Here is a 16,155-nt window from a genome sequence, read left to right on the forward strand (position 1 = left end):
CACAGTGTAGATTTACAATAGTTACAAAATAGTGAGGGTTCAGAGCCAACATGTACCCGTTAAGGTGAAGGGTAGGACCAATAAGTCCAGGGAACCCTGGATGTCAAGGGATATAGAGGATTGTATCAGAAAAAAAAAGGAGGCTTACAGAAGATTCACACCGCTGAAAACAGCGGAGGCCCTAGAGGAGCATAGAAAGTGTAGGGGGGTACTTAAAAAAGTAATTAGGAGAGCGAAGAGGGGACATGAAAAAACACTGGTGGGCAAGATAAAGTAAAATCCTAAGGCATTTCATAAGTATATTAAGGGCAAAAGGATAAGCAGGGAAAGAGTAGGGCCCATTAGTGACCAAAGTGGCAATGTGTGTGTGGAGCTGGAGGATATAGGTGAGGTTTTAAATGATTACTTTTCATCTGTGTTCACTATGGAGAAGGATGATCATGGAGGGGGATTGTGATATACTTGAACATATTAGTATTGAAAGGGAGGAAGTATTAGCTGTTTTAGCAGGCTTAAAAGTGGATAAATCCCCAGGCCCAGATGAGATGCATCCCAGGCTGTTATGTGAGGCAAGGGAGGAGATAGCTGGAGCTCTGACACAAATTTTCAAATCCTCTCTGGCCACAGAAGAGGTGCCAGAGGATTGGAGGACAGCGAATGTGGTACCATTATTCAAGAAGGATAGCAGGGATAAACCAGGTAATTACAGGCCGGTGAGTCTAACATCACTATTGGAAAAAATTCTGAGGGACAGGATTAATCTCCACTTGGAGAGGCAGGGATTAATCAGGGATCATCAGCATGGCTTTGTCAGGGGGAGATCGTGTCTAACTAACTTGATTGAATTTTTCGAGGAGGTGACTAGATGTGTAGATGAGGGTAAAGCAGTTGATGTAGTCTACATGGACTTCAGTAAGACTTTTGATAAGGTCCCGCATAGGAGATTGATTAAGAAGGTGAGAGCCCATGGGATCCAGGGCAATTTGGCAAATTGGATCCAAAATTGGCTTAGTGGCAGGAGGCAGAGGGTGATAGTTGAGGGTTGTTTCTGCAAGTGGAAGCCTGTGACCAGTGGTGTACCACAGGGATCCTGGGACTCTTGCTTGTTTGTAGTGTACATTAATGATTTAGACATGAATATAGGAGGTATGATTACCAAGTTCGCAGATGACACGAAAATTGGTGGTATCGTAAATAGTGAGGAGGAAAGCCTTAGATTACAGGACGATATAGATGGGTTGGTAAGATGGGCAGAGCACTGGCAAATGGAATTTAATCCTGAGAAGTGTGAGGTGATGCATTTTGGGAGGACTAACAAGGCAAGGGAATATACAATGGATGGCAGGACTAGGAAGTACAGAAGGTTAGAGGGGCCTTGGTGTACTTCGAGTCATAGTCATTGAGTCATACAGCACCGAAACACGCCCTTCGGCCCACTGAGTCTGTGCTGACCAACAACCACGCATTTATACTAATCCTACATTAATCCCATATTCCCTACCACATCCCCATCATTCTCCTACCACCTACCTACACTAGGGGAAATTTACAATGGCCAATTTACCTATCAACCTGCCAGTCTTTGGCTGTGGGAGGAAAACAGAGCACCCGGCGGAAACCTACGCGGTCACAGAGAGAACTTGCAAACTCCACACAGGCAGTACCCAGAACCGAACCCGGGTCGCTGGAGCTATGAGGCTGCGGTGCTAACCACTGCGACGCCCTCGTCCATAGATCAATGAAGGCAGCAGCACAGGTAGACAAAGTGGTTAGGAAGGCATATGGGATACTTGCCTTTATTAGCCGAGGCATAGAATATAAGAGCAGGGAGGTTATGATGGAGCTGTATAAAACGCGAGTTAGGCCACAGCTGGAGTACTGTGTACAGTGTGTACAGTAGGAATGAAACCGGACAGACCACACGGCATTGACCAAGGCACCGGAAACAACAACGGCAAACCCAGCCCTGTCGACCCTGCAAAGTCCTCCTCACTAACATCTGGGGGCTTGTGCCAAAGTTGGGAGAGCTGTCACACAGACTAGTCAAGTAACAGCCTGACATAGTCATACTCACCGAATCATACCTTACAGACAATGTCCCAGACACCACCATCACCATCCCCGAGTATGTCCTGTCCCACCGGCAGAACAAACCCACCAGAAGTGGTGGCACAGTGGTATACAGTAGGGAGGGAGTTGCCCTGGCAGTCCTCAACATTGACTCCGGATCCCATGAAATCTCATGGCATCAGGTCAAACATGGGCAAGGTAGCCTCCTACTGATTACCACCTATCTCCCTCCCTCAGCTGATCAGTCAGTGCTCCTCCATGTTGAACACCACTTGGAGGAAGCTCTGAGGGTGGCAAGGGCACAAAATGTACTCTGGGTGGGGGACTTCAATGTCCATCACCAAGAGTGGCTCGGTAGCACCACCATTGACCGAGTTGGCCGAGTCCTAAAGGACATAGCTGCTAGACTGGGTCTGCGGCAGGTGGTGGGGGAACCAACAAGAGGGAAAAACATACTTGACCTCATCCTCATCAATCTGCCTGCCGCAGATGCTTCTGTCCATAACAGTATTCGTAGGAGTGACCACCACACAGTCCTTGTAGAGATGAAGTCCCACCTTCACATTGAGGATACCGTCCATCGTGTTGTGTGGCACTATCACCGTGCGAAATTGGATAGATTTCGAACAGATCTAGCAATGCAAAACTGGGCATCCATGAGGCGCTGTGGGCCATCAGCAGCAGAATTGTACTCAACCACAATCTGTAACCTCATGGCCCGGCATATCCCCTACTCTACCATTACCATCAAGCCAGGAGACCAACCCTGGTTCAATGAAGAGTGCAGGAGGGCATGCCAGGAGCAGCACCAGGCATACCTCAAAATGAGATGTCAACCTGGTGAAGCTACAACCCAGGACTACTTGCATGCCAAACTACATAAACAGCATGTGATAGACAGAGCTAGGCGATCCCATAACCAACAGATCAGATCTAAGCTCTGCAATCCTGCCACATCCAGCCGTGAATGATGGTGGACAATTAAACAACTAACTGGAGGAGGTAGCTCCACAAATATCCCCATCCTCAATAATGGGGGAGCCCAGCACATCAGTGCAAAAGATAAGGCTGAAGCATTTGCAACAATCTTCAGCCAGAAGTGCCAGGTTGATGATCCATCTCGGCCTCCTCCTGAAGTCCCCAGCATCACAGATGCCAGACTTCAGCCAATTCGATTCACTCCGCGTGATATAAAGAAACAACTGAAGGCACTGGATACTGCAAAAGCTATGGGCTCTGACAATATTCCGGCAATAGTACTGAAGACCTGTGCTCCAGAACTTGCCGCGCCCCTAGCCAAGCTGTTCCAGTACAGCTACAACACTGGCATCTACCCTGTAATGTGGAAAATTGCCCAGGTATGTCCTGTACACAAAAAGCAGGACAAGTCCAACCCGGCCAATTACCGCCCCATCAGTCTACTATCAATCATCAGTAAAGTGATGGAAGGCATCATCAACAGTGCCATCAAGCAGCACTTGCTTAGCAATAACCTGCTCAGTGACACTCAGTTTGCGTTCCGCCAGCGCCACTCAGCTCCTGACCTCATTACAGCCTTGGTTCAAACCGTGAGGTGAGAGTGACTGCCCTTGACATCAAAGCAGCATTTGACCAAGTATGGCATCAAGGAGCCCTAGCAAAACTGAGGTCAATCGGAATCAGGGGGAAAACCCTCCGCTAACTGGAGTCATACCTAGCGCAAAGGAAGATGGTTGTGGTTGTTGGAGGTCAATCATCTGAGCTCCAGGACATCACTGCAGGAGTACCTCAGGGTAGTGTCCTCGGTCCAACCATCTTCAGCTGCTTCATCAATGACCTTCCTTCAATCATAAGGTCAGAAGTGGGGATGTTCGCTGATGATTGCACAATGTTCAGCACCATTCGTGACTCCTCAGATACTGAAGCAGTCAGTGTAGAAATGCAGCAAGACCTGGACAATATCCAGGCTTGGGCTGATAAGTGGCAAGTAACATTTACGCCACACAAGTGCCAGGCAATGACCATCTCCAACAAGAGAGAATCTAACCATCTACCATTGACATTCAACGGCATTACCATCGCTGAATCCCCCACTATCAACATCCTAGGGGCTACCATTGACCAGAAACTGAACTGGAGTAGCCATATAAATACTGTGGCTACAAGAGCAGGTCAGAGGCTAGGAATCCTGAGGCGAGTAACTCACCTCCCGACTCCCCAAAGCCTGTCCACCATCTACAAGGCACAAGTCAGGAGTGTGATGGAATACTCTCCACTTGCCTGGATGGGTGCAGCTCCAACAACACAAGAAGCTCGACACCATCCAGGACAAAGCAGCCCGCTTGATTTGCACCCCTTCTACAAACATTCACTCCCTCCACCACTGACGCCAAGTGGCAGCAGTGTGTACCATCTACAAGATGCACTGCAGCAATGCACCAAGGCTCCTTAGACAGCACCTTCCAAACCCGCGACCTCTACCAACTAGAAGGACAAGGGCAGCAAATACATGGGAACACCACCTCCTGCAAGTTCCCCTCCAAGTCACACACCATCCTGACTTGGAACTATATTGCCATTCCTTCACTGTCGCTAGGTCAAAATTCTGGAACTCCCTTCTTAACAGCACTGTGAGTGTACCTACCCCAAATGGACTGCAGCGGTTCAAGAAGGCAGCTCACCACCACCTTCTCAAGGGCAATTAAGGATGGGCAATAAATGCTGACCTGGCCAGTGATGCCTACATCCCATAAATGAATAAAAAAAAAGTTCTGGGCACCACACTATCGGAAGGATGTGATTGCACTGGAAAGGTTGCAGAGGAGATTCACCAGGATGTTGCCTGGGCTGGAGCATTTCAGCTACGAATAGAGATTGAAAAGGCTAGAGTTGTTTTCCTTAGAGCAGAGAAGGCTGAGGGGGGACATGATTGAGGTATACAAAATTATGAGGGGCATTGATAGATTAGATAGCAAGAAACTTTTCCCTTAGCGGAGGGGTCAATAACCAGGGGGCATCGATTTAAGGTAAGGGGCAGGAGGTTTAGAGGGGATTTGAGGAAAAAAAAATTCACCCAGAGGGTGGTTGAAATCTGAGGTCACTGCCTGAAGAGGTGGTAGAGGCAGAAACCATCACAACATTTAAGAAATATTTAGATGAGCATTTGAGATGCCATAGCATACAAGGCTATGGGCCAAGTGCTGGAAAATGGGAATGGAATAGGTAGGTGGTTGATGGTCGGCACGGACACAATGGGCCTGCTGCTCTGCTGTATGACTCTAATCTTAACTATTCCCCATTCAAAAATAGCTAAAAGTCACATCGGCTGCACTCAATGTCAAAGTGAACTGGACCAGGGACAAGTGCTCTGCGTATTAACTCAGCCTGTATCAGTATGATATCCATGTCATTCTTTTTCTTTTTTTTGGCTGAACCACAAAATAAACAAAGGACTACTTTATATATTTCTTGACAATTTTTAAAGTCTCTCTTGTTCCCATTGATGGTGTCAGATGGACTATTAAATTGGAATAAGATAGAGTGCAATGTAGTTTCAAAATTTAATAGTAACATGGAAGAATTAAATAGATATCTCCCAAAAGCAAATAGAGTCAGCAATCCAGCATATATTCAAATAAGATCCACAGAATGCTTGTATTTGAATTGAATTAAATCTCGTGGCTTCACTTAATGGTCAGGATTTTCTGTTCAGTGCTTCCAGGTGCCCAGGAAGTTCCACACTCCTGCCCGTGACTTTCCAATTAGATCCATAGAAAAGTTACTACACAGAAAGAAGCCATTCAGCCCATCGTGACTGCGCCAGCTGAAAAAACTAGCCGCCTATTCTAATGCCACCTTCCAGGACCTGGTCCGTAGCCTTACAGATTACAGCACTTCAGGTGCAGGTCCATGTATCTTTTAAATGAGTTGAGGGTTTCTGCCTCCACCACTGATATCTAGGCAGCGAATTCCAGACACCTACCACCCTCTGGGTGGAAATATTTTTCCTCATGACCCCTCTAATTTTTCTACCAATCACCTTAAATCTGTGCCCCCTGGTAATTGATCTCTCTGCTAGGGGAAACAGGTCCTTCCTGTTTACTCTATCTATCCCCTCATAATTTTGTACACCTCAATTAAGTCACCCCTCAGCCTGCTCTTCTAAGGAAAACAACCTTAGTCTATCCAATCTTTCCTCATAGCTGCAATTTTGAAGCCTTGGCAACATTCTTGCAAATTTCCTCTGCACTGTCTCCAGAGCAATTATGTCCTTCCTGTAAGGTGGTGACCAGAACTGTATGCAATACTCCAGCTGTGGCCTAACCAACGTTTTATACAGTTCCAACATTACATCCCCGCCTTTGTACTGTATACCTCGGCCAATAAAGGAAAGCATTCCATATGCCTTCTTCACCACTTGATCTACCCATCCTGCCACCTTCAGGGATCTGTGGACATGCATTCCAAGGTCTCTCACTTCCTCTACCCCTCCCAATATCGTCCCGTTTATTGTATATTCCCTTGCTTTGTTTGCCCTCCCCACATTCATCACTTCACATTTCTCCGGATTGAATTCCATTTGCCACTTTTCCACCCACTCAACCAAACCATTGATATTATTCTGGAGTCTACAGTTATCCTCCTCACTATCAACTTACACGGCCAATTTTTGTGTCATCTGCAAATTTCCCAATCATGCCTCCCACATTTAAGTCCAAATCATTAATATATACCACAAACAGCAAAGGACACAACACTGAGCCCTGTGGAACGCTACTGGAAACCACTTTCCATTCGCAAAAACATCCGTCCATCATTACCCTTTGTTTCCTCTCACTGAGCCAATTTTGGATCCAACTTGCCACATTCCCCTATATCCCATGGGCTTTTACTTTTCTGACCAGTCTGCCATGTGGGACCTTGTCAAATGCCTTACTAAAATCCATGTAGACAACATCCATTGCACTACCCTCATCAATCCTTGTTACTTCCTCAAAAAATTCAATTAAGTTAGTAAGACACGACCTTCCCTTAACAAATCTATGCTGACTATCCTTGATTAATCCATGCCTTTCTAAGTGACAGTTTATCCTAATTGATTCTAATAATTTGCCCACCACCGAGGTCAGACTGACTGGCCTATAATTATTTTGCCTATCCCTCACACCCTTCTTAAACAAAGATACAACATTTGCAGACCTCCAATCCTCTGGTACCTTGCCTGTATGTAGTAAGGATTCGAAAATGATCTTCAGAGCCTCTGCTATTTCCTCCCTGGCTTCCTTTAACAGCCTGGGATACAATCCATCCAGCCCTGGTGATTTATCCACTTTCAAGGACGTGATTCCCTTTAGTACTTCCTCTCTCATTATGTTTATCATATCTAATATTTCACAATTCACCTCTTTAACTACAATAAATAAAAACAAGAAATGCTGGAATCACTCAGCAGGTCTGGCAGCATCTGTGGAAAGAGAAGCAGAGTTAACGTTTCGGGTCAGTGACCCTTCATCGGAACTTTCCAGCATCCGCAGTATTTTGCTTTTCTTTAACTACAATGTCTGCATCATCCCTCTCCTTTGTGAAGACAGAAACAAAGTACTCATTGAGAAAGCTGCCCACATCTTCTGCATCCATGCATAAGTTACCTTGTACATCTCTGATAGGCCCTACCCTTTCCTTAGTTATCCTCTTGACATAATGTACTGATAAAACATGTTTGAGTTTTCTTTGATTTTACCTGCCAATAATTTTTCATGTCCTCTTTTTGCTTTCCTAATTTCATTTTTTACTTCCCCTCTGCACTTTGTATACTCCTCAAGGCTTTCTGAAGTTTTAAGTTTTTTGTGACTGTCATAAACTTTCTTTTTCTGCTTTAATCTTACCCTGTATGCGTCTAGATAACCAGGGGGCTCTAGATTTGGCAATACCATCCTTTGCCTTTGTGGGGACATGTCTACACTGTGCCTGTAGAATGTCGCTTTTGAATGCCGCCAACTGGTTTGCCACTGATTTTCCTTCAAGTAGCTGTATCCAGTCACTTTTGCCAGATCACCTCTCAGCTTTGTAAAATTTGCCTTCCCCCAATTTAGAACTTATACGCCTGTTCTCTCTTTGTTCTTTTCCATAATAATTCTAAATCTAACTGTATTATGGTCACTATCTCCAAAATGGTCACCCACTGCTACTTCATCCACTTGCCCAGCTTCATTCCCCAAGACTAAATCTAGAATTGCGCCCCTCTCGTTGGGCTTGCTATGTTCTGGCTAAAAAAAGTTCTCTTGAATGCAGTTCAAGAATTTTGTGCCCTTCACAATGTTTGTATCCCAGTTGATATTGGGGTAGTTGACATTAAAGGCCTGCTACCCGACCCAAACCCGACAGGACCCGATGAAATGTGTTGGGCTTGGGTCAGGTCGGGTTGCCCTCCTGGATCCGGCTTTCGGGCTCGGGTTGGGTCGGGCCAGGCCTGGGTCAGACACACAAAGTAAGAATTTTATTTTGCTCTGCTCGTAAGTGTTAAAAGTAAAAAACTTACCTGAGCTGCGAGTCCGGGACATCAAGGAGGGAAACTCTGAGTCTGCGCAGTGAGCGTCTCTATGACGTCATCATGCTCATGCTGCAGCTTCCTGAAGATTGGGAATCGGAAGGTAGGTAAAGTGAACATTCCGGTGGTCGGGTCAGGTTGGGCTCGGGTCGGGTGCGGGAAAAAATAGAGGGACTCGGGCCGGGTCGGGCTTGGGCCCGATGTGGTCCTGTTGGGTTCAGGTCGGTTTTTTTTCTCTGACCTGAGCAGGCCTTTAGTTGATATCCCCAACTATTATTGCCCTAGTAGTGAAAATAGTTCAGCAAATGTCTGTTTGGGAATTCACATATCAAAAGAAGTTGGGTTATTTTCTCTAAATGAACCTTCATGTGTCATGACAGAAAGAAAACAGCCAGTAATCTGATCCATTGTAACAAGAGTGTTAGGTTTTGATACACCTATCTCTTTGAAAGACCCTTCAGTTCCCTCCTTCTCAATGTTCTCCTCTTCCCCCCTTTGCAAACAATCTGATTCATTTTTCTGGTAGAGCAGCACCATGTCGATAGCGTTGTGAGATTAATACTATAAATCACATTTAAGAGTTTTAATCTCACCCTACATCCAGCTAACAGGTATCATATGTGTTATGGGGAATATCCTGCTTGCTCTTTATCACCGAGAAGGCCGCTTAATTAGTTTTAACTGAGCTAGTCATTTTTGGTAACTGTTAAGAACATGAATCATATGTTTTTGCTTCAGTCCTCTAGGTTGTGACCCCTCCCTGGTCCTAGTGTTCTGCTAACATTGCTCATGGGGTCAGTGGACAACACAGGAAATGTTTAAACAAAAAATGACCTCTGGACAGCACTGAAGTTAACAATGTCACTATTTGCAGTTGTTTTTTTCCTAAAATACAAGTTAACCAATTAAAGACTGGATTACACGAGGCAGGGGATAGGAGTGAGGGTGAACATAGCAAGCATGCCATCAACTCCCAAGCTATAAACTTATGGCATCACTGTTTAATCAACCAGAAAAAGAGTAAAACAGTTACTAGAACAAATATAAAAATGCAGATCTGGCACTTTTAGTCATTTCCGGGCTGTAACCAAATCGTAGAGCTAGTTCCCAAGCACAGCTGGGTAAACTCCTGCAGATGTGTGGTGACATCAATTCCTATGAGAACAGAAGCAGTTTCCTGCCATAGTGCAGGGAAAATTATTTTGTCTTTTGTGAAATTTGTAAAAGAAAATGAAAGGTTTTATTTGTTTAAAAGTTATATTGGCAGACTGCATGCTGGTCCAGCAATTCAAAACTCCATTGTTAAGGAGGTAGATCCATCAAAGAAGTAACTATATTCCCACTGGGAGGTAGAATATCCTATAACCCTTCTGCTAATTACAAAGTTTAACGGATATGTGTCCAGCACCCACTGACTAATTCAAATAAATTACTGATTATCCCCACTATGATCTGTGTAGAACAGAAAAGACTGCTGCTGAAACATCTTTTGCTATTTAAAAAAAGCTACCTATCATTCTAACTGATGCAAACGTTGCAGCCCTTATTTTGTGATTGCTTTTTAAATTTAAAAAAGCCCTATTAAGATGTATTTGTGCCTAAATCAGTCAATGTATATTCAGAGAAAATAAGTAAATAAATATAATATTCATAAATTGGGGGTTTACATCTTCCTCTGTGTAAAGTTGAAGGGAAGACTATTTTATTAAATTGTCACTGATTTATAAATAGAGACACTGGAATTCTATGGCATCTGAAGGCTGAATTTCAAGAAAGCTCACCAAATTCTGCAGCATGTGTTGTAGATTCTATGGCAACTGTGCCCAGGATTTTGAGAGATCTCAATATGGTAAACACAGTATAAAAAGACTTTTACATTGAATTTACAGCACAAAAACAGGTCACTCAGATCAACTGATTAATGTTCCAGACAAGCCACCTGCTACTCTATCCCATTTAAACTTATCATTTCGCCAACCTTACAGGCATATCAGTATTTTTACCTTAATAAATTTTTAAAAAATGTTTTGCTGGAATCCCTCTTATTTAGTGAGAGGTGCCAATTAGCACTGAGTTGTCTGACTTTGCTGTTCCACCTTGCCAGATGAGACAGTTAGGCATGAAATGGCCAGTATGTTTTAAGTAACAGGGTGTCAATACCTTGTGTTCTGAATCATCCCAATGTTTATTCATTTGTATGCTGTTAATCCCTATGCATTTCACTTGAGGAACATTCACTCCTGCTGAGTTAGTCTCTGAGTTTCTGCAAACCAGCTGACCAAGGAGCTCAAATCAATGCAATGACATGATCCCCATGAAGTTTATGTCTAGAAGCCACGAAATGCATGGGGATTAATGAGATGCAGTATAATTAGGATTAGAAAATTGGTGCCAGAGGACACCATCCAGTCTCCAAACAAAGATTATTTTGGTATAGTTATAATGGGGAAAAGTGGGGAAGGAAAAATGGAAGGTGCAAAATCACAAAACTTGTCTTATTTATAATGACAATTTAGTAGAAAACTTTGTTTTGATTATGTACATATGCTGAGCAAAATATACCCCCAGAATAAGAGAAAGCCAAAGAGATATCATTCACATGATTCACACATATAGCTCTATTTCAATCACAAAAAGGATGACAACATTTGAAAAAGGAGTAAGGTAGTTGTTTACATAGATGTCATTTGACAGGTGGTTTTGAAAGAAACAAAAATCACAGGGGTTCAGATTTGATGAATGCAGAGATCAGATATGCGGTAAGAGAAGTAATGATTCCAAAATACCAATATACTTAAATGAAGTGATTGTGCTGTTATGTCATTTAGTACTTGCAGGAGAATATGCTGGCACATTGGAATTGTCAATATGCTCAGGTATATGCTTAGGAAACCATGTCCTTTTAGGGGCCAAGGCATTTTTATGGTAACCCTAGGGTTTGGCTCATTAAAGGGGACATCAAGGATTTATAGGGATAAGGTTAAGGTTTGGTGGACACTCTATGTGAGACTTTAAGAGCCCAAGGAATGTACAAATATCTTTGCTGACTAGTGGCCATGCTCCAAATGGACCATTCTTACCTTCCTGGGGATGTCCCATGCAGACCACATTCTCCATTCTAAGTGGCTTGTTGAGCATGAGTTGGGTTTTTACTCATTTCACTGTATTTTTGACAACTATTTCTCACTCAGAACATATCCATTAAACAAGCTAAATGTATCAAATAACCAACTCAAGCCCTTCTCTACTTGCTTTTATTGCTACCAAATATTTCCACAAAAGATTAAAATCTATCACCAGAACTTAATACAACACACCAAGAAATCTAACTGTACATTATGGGCCTTAAAGGCCAAGGTAGAATAGTATTGTACCTTCTTGGATTTTCTGAAGATCTCCTTTTACTCTTCCTCTGGGCTTCCCCCTACAGATGCTTGATGTTTTCTCTGTCAGATGTGCCAAGGTCTTTGACAATTTCTTCAATGATACTACAGACCCGCAATTTATAAAAGGTAAGTAACATAACAGTTAATTTAAGCTAATCAATGTAGTCTTACTAGATAAAAGCACAGACCTGTACAATTTTGCCTATTTTCAATTTTACCTCATTCATTGCACATTGCCAATAGGAGTTTGAGATTTGGTTCACATTCATGGCTCCTTTCACAAAGTAAATCCCTGATTAAACAGCATAACAGTATACACTCTGACAGTTCTTACTTCATTAAAGTCAGAGTTCAAATTCTCCAGAACATTCTTCTTTTCATATGAATATTTTGAAATTAAGTTAAACAAACAAATCCAAAGAACATGGCAGATGTTCAACACAGAACATTGTTAGTGAAACAATCTATTACGAGTAGGGACAAGAGCTTACATTTGCCAATAAAACTGAAGGCAAAGATTCAAGATTTTAAACACATGAATATTTATTATTTTAGAAGTCTGAAATTCTGAAGCAGGGATAGGCCGCCAGGCCTTTCACGTCTATCTTAATTGGCCTAGGGCGGGCGGCCTGTTTCTCGCCCCCCCACGGCCCACGTAAAGTGAGGTGGAGGCGGCAGTGGGCCGGGAAGGCCTCCCAGAGTCTTCCGCTGAACTTTACGCCACCCTCCCCCCCCCCACCACCATTCCGCTCGCTGGAGTGGTGTAAAATTCCGGCCTTTATCTTTAGCACTTCATTTTTCTTACTGTACTTCCAGTTTTCAATTCATTTGTATTAGGTCTCCCCCACCACTGCCCAGCTTCCCTAGCTCCCATTTGGCATCCCACTTCCCAGCCCATAACTGGAGTCCCATTCTGCCTTCTAACCCTGCAATTCTTACTCCCAAAGGCTTTCCCATGCCCCTGAGAGATTATGGCTGTTCCCAGGCCATTTGTTTCCTTACGTCTGTTAATGTCTGACTTTTAGTTGGCCTCTGATGCCCACACCCCTTCTCAGGCACTGAACTGAGCTAATGGTTGCATAGCCATCCGCCTATGGCCTAATGTGGGCCATTTTTTACTCTGCGTCTCCTTTCCCAACTTTGCAGCTACCTGCCCAAGATAATTCGGAGGTCCCTCTAAGTTTCTTTGCTAGTTTCTCTGGATTTCTGCTTAATCAGTGGCCTGTTATTTGAGCTCCATGTGGCTATTTCCAAAGGGATTATAAGAGCTACCCCAAGGATATCTTATTCTTTCAGTACCGTATTCAACCTCCCTCCCCAACCCCTTCCTCCCCCTCTGCCAACCCCTGCAATCAGCCTTATGGTGCTACCATTATTTCTTCTATGTGGATTCTCTGAGCTTCAAAACTATTCCATTTTCTTTGCCAAGCATCAGTTCTCTCTTTCACGCAGCACACCCCCACTTCCCAGACTCCAACTCTCCTCCTGCCTCTTACTGTGCATTATTTCCCCCCATTGTAACCCCCAGCCTCTGATCCAGTTCTACCTTTTCTCCTTTGCCTCTAACTTGTTCTACTTTCCTGCTCCCTTCTACCTCATGTTAACCCTAACGCCATTTAACTTGTGCCCTTAGCTCCAGTTCCTAAGCCTTCACTGCCCAGCCTCTAACCATTCTTTTTCCTATCAGGCATCCTCTCCTCCTTTATTTTTCCGAACACTGCTGTAATTTCCCCCTTAAGCACTGTCTGGTCTCCAGTGACACACTCCTGACTACCCAGAGTTCAATTATCCCTCCATCTTCTAACCCAACACAACCAGAAAATTTCCCTTGTTCCTGGTTTGTGAGCAATGCCACAGGAAATCAACTAGTGGAAGAAAAATATTTAAGCCACCAAGATGGCTCAGTGGGTTAAGGGCACCTGCTGTGGTAATGAGTTGCATAGATCAGGAAAGTCACAATTAATTCTCCAGTCTGTACCAGTTTAAAAGAGTGGCAGCTTGGGTACTATAGTTTGCCCAAGTTCCTCCAGCAAAGGAGGAAAAAGTAGTTAGGTTCTCTCTTGATCATTGTCCAATAACTGCTACTGGAAAATGCATATCGGGTACAGGCAGGTTCATGGCGCTCCAATGTCTGATTATGTGGACTCATACACGAGAGATACTGGAACACGGTCATGAAGCTGTATTGCAGTATAAATGAGTGAATTCAAGAAAAAAAGAGAAAGATTTGGGAGAGAAAGGAACAACTTAGATTTATATACCATCTTTAACATAATAAAATGTCCTAAGGTGCTTTACAGGAGCATTATAAAACAAAGTATGACACCGAGCCACAAAAGAAGCCATTAGGTCAGGTGACCAAAAGCTTGGTCAAAGAGGTAGGTTTTAAGGAGTATCTTAGAGGAAAGCGAGGTGGAGAGGTGTAGGGAGGGTTCCAGAGCTTAGGGCCTAGGCAGCTGAAGGCACGTGGACCAATGGTGGAGTGATTAAAATCACAGATGCTCAAGAGGTCAGAATTTGAGGAGCTCAGGTATCACAGAAGGTTGTGGGCTGGAGGAGATCACAGAGATGGGGAGGTACGAGGCCATGCATGGATTTGAAAACAAGGAGGAGAATTTTAAAATCAAGACGTTGCTTGATCGGGAGTCAACGTGGATCAGCAAGCACAGGAGTGATAGGGGAATGGGACTTGGTGAGAGTTAAGACACAGGCAGCAGAGTTTTGAATGGCCTCAAGTTTAGGGACGGTAGAATGTGGGAAACCAACCAGGAGTGCCAAGAGTCTAGAGGTACCAAAGGCATGAATGAGGGTTTCAGCAGCAGATGAGCTGAGACGGGGCAAAGTTAGGTGATGTTGGGGAGGTGGAAATAGGCAGTCTTAGTGATGGCACGAACTTGAGGTCGGAATCTCATCTTGGGGTCAAACATGACAACAGTTTGTCTTAATCTTAGACTGTTGCCAGGCAGAGCGATGGAGTCTGTAGCTAGGGGATAGAGTTTGGAGTGGGGACTGAAAATAATAGCTTCAGACTTCCCAATATGTAATTGGAAGAAATTTCTGCTTATCCAGTACTGGATGTTGGATAAGCAGTTAGATCATTTAGCAACAGTGGAAGAGTCGAGAGAGGCAGTGGTGAGGTTGTGCTAGGTGTCGTCAGCTTACATGTGAAAACTAAAACTGTACTTTCGAATGATGTTGCCAAGGGGCAGCACGTAGACGAGGAATAGGAGGGGCCAAGGACAGATCCTTGTGGGGGACACCAGAGATAATGGTACAGAAGCAGGAACAGAAGCCATTGCAAGTGATTCTCAGGCTATGATCAGATAGATAAGAATGGAATCAGGAAGAAAAATCAAAATTTCTTCTAAGAAATAAATAAATTGCATTTATATAGTGCCTTTCATGACCACATGATGTACCAAAGTGCTTTTCAACCAATGGAGTACTTTTGAAGTGTAGTCACTGTTGTAATGTAGGAAACACAGTAGCCAACTAGCACACAGCAAACTCCCACAGATCTAGAATAATGACCAGAAAGAAAATGTACTTTTATATTTCGTGTCTCATTCGAGCCTCAGATATCTCGAAGTTCGAGAATTGATCAATTAGTTTTGACCTGCAGTCACTTTTGTTATGGGGGTAAATACGGCAGCCAGTCATGCAGAGCAAGGTTTTTGATCCCATTACATTTTCTGTGCTTGTCAGTTAATGTTATAGAAAATGACTTGGCTTGTTCCCCATTAATGTCCTACCTGGAAAGAATCCATACACATAGTCCCAAGTGTATTTTTGCACCATTTTGATTTAAGGCTTCAATGTCCATCCCAAAGAGTAGTGACTATACATTAGGTTACAAATTCAATACTGCTATTCATCCTGATCTGCTTTTCTACCCACCAATACAGCAGATAGACAACAGACAAGCTCCCCAGCCAGTGGCAGCAGAATCAGTGGGAGAGATGGTGCAAGACTCAGTCAATAGCATACAACCTGAATTCTCAGGATTAGGCTAATTTTAATAGCATTGTGATATTCCTACTTTCGTTGAAAGGTTTGCATTGCATTAACAGGGATGGTAAGTATTTATCAACATAGTAATCCAAGATTACACTGGCCATTACTGAAAACAGGTAAGAGGTTAGCATCTTCAAGTGAGCTAGGGTGAAAACCAAA

This window comes from Heterodontus francisci, chromosome 8, assembly GCF_036365525.1.
Source record: "Heterodontus francisci isolate sHetFra1 chromosome 8, sHetFra1.hap1, whole genome shotgun sequence".
NCBI lineage: Eukaryota > Metazoa > Chordata > Chondrichthyes > Heterodontiformes > Heterodontidae > Heterodontus > Heterodontus francisci.